This window comes from Propithecus coquereli, unplaced genomic scaffold (assembly GCF_000956105.1).
Source record: "Propithecus coquereli isolate 6110/MARCELLA unplaced genomic scaffold, Pcoq_1.0 Scaffold23, whole genome shotgun sequence".
NCBI lineage: Eukaryota > Metazoa > Chordata > Mammalia > Primates > Indriidae > Propithecus > Propithecus coquereli.
The window spans coordinates 4244578-4246601 of record NW_012147841.1 but is presented as its reverse complement, the minus strand read 5'-3'; positions in this window follow the sequence as shown (position 1 = coordinate 4246601).

Sequence of the window (2024 nt, the reverse complement as noted above, 5' to 3'; positions counted from 1 at the left end):
CGGGAGGCTGAGGCAGTAGGATTGCTTGAGCCCAGGAGTTTGAGGTTGCTGTGAGCTAGGCTGATGCCACGGCACTCACTCTAGCCAGGGCAACAGAGGGAGACTCTGTCTCAAAATAAATAAATAAATAAATAAATAACTGGAAGGTTCTAGGAGACTAAGAGATAACTTGGTTAGCTGATACTTAGTCATATGTTTATATGTTGAAAGTCTTTGCTTGTAGTTCTTGTTAGTTAGTTTTTGTTTTAGGAATTTCTTGGCTGACCATAGGGCATATTCCTGGCTAGAAAATGACCAAGAATAATTTCATTTGCTGAAGGCCAAAAGGCAAATAGGTGAAACCACTAAGACGGCTTGGATTATATCACCCATGCTGGTTTCTTAGAGGAAGCAAGAGGAGAATGGAGTGAGAATGACCCAGATCTGCCTGGGCTAAGTAACTAGTGGTTACTAGTTAACTTTTGTAAACCTAAACTTCCCAAATCTCCCCTCTAACATACTCTTCCTCTATTCATTCCCATCTCAATAAATAGCATCCTTTCACTTAAGTTCTTCAGCTGGAAATGTAGAAGTCATTCTTGAGGCTTCCTTCTCACTCATTCCTTTAATCAAAGTCATCACCAACCATCAACTAATGAACAGGTGAACAAAATGTGGAATATCCATATCATGAACTATTACTCAGCCATAAAAAGGAATAAAGTATTAATACACATTACAGCATGGATGAGCCTTGAAAACATTATGCTACATGAAAGAAGCAAGACACAAAAGGCCACGTATTGTATGATTCCATTTATGTGAAATATCCAGAATAGGCAAATCTGGAGAGACAGAAAGGAAATTAGTGTTTGCCTTGGGCTTGGGGGAGGAAGGAATGGGGAAATGTATTAGTTTGCTAGGGCTGCCCTAACAAAGTACTAGATATTGGGGGCTTAAATAACAGAAATTTATTTTCTTAGAGTTCCAGAGGCTAGAAGTCTTAGATCAAGATGTCAGCAGGGCTGATGTCTTCTGAGGCCTCTTTCTTGGCTATAGATGGCTGTCTTCTCATTGTGTCTTCACACAATCTTTGCCCTGTGATGTCTGTGTCCTAATCTCCTCTTTGTATAAGAATACCAGTCATAGTGGATTATGGGCTACCCAGAGTACTTCATTTTACCTTAACTGTCTCTTTAAAAGTCCCATCTCCAAATAAAGTCACATTCTGAGGTACTGAGGGTTAGGACTTCAACATATGAATTTTGGGAAGGACACAGTTCAGCCCATTCCAGGGAGTAAGTAATAAATGAGTATGGGTTTTCCTTTTGGGGTAAAGAAAATTAGAATATTTCAACCTAGAGATTATGGAGTTTGTAATAAAATTTACCTTATTTTCCTTAATTTCGATGATTGCTTAAAAGCTCACAAATATTGACAGAATATCACACAAAGTCTCACAATGCTCTAGTGTGGCTCTTAAAACCTCCCAGTAAAGCACACACTAAGCACCAAGTCCAACTGAAACAGGAGCAGGACTCAATAAAGAGATCAGTGGACATTAATAAAATAGAGTATACAATAGACTCAGTCAATAAAATGAGAAGTTAGCCTTTTGTTTTATTTAGTAAGTGTTCTAAAGAAAAAATAGAAAAGAGAAAAAATTGAAATAAGAAACAAGATATAACTAAGGACATGGAATTCAAGAAATCTTGACAGAATTCTATAAATAACTTGCAAAAAAATAATAAAAACAAAGAAAATACAAGATTCTCTAAGAAGGTATAAATTACTTTAAATGACTCAGAAAGAGGTAAAAATTAAATACATAAATAACCATATTAAAAATCCATCCCTGTAAAACATACCAGCTCAAAATGAATTTATAAGCCAGTTCCATTCAACCGTGAAGGAGCAGATAATTATTCTGTTAAATATTCCAAAGCATTAAAACTGTTGAAAAACTTCAAAACTCATTCCATTAAGTTGCATAGTTCTATTAAAAAAAACCAAAAAATAAAAGAAAAAAATATGCAGAAACTATA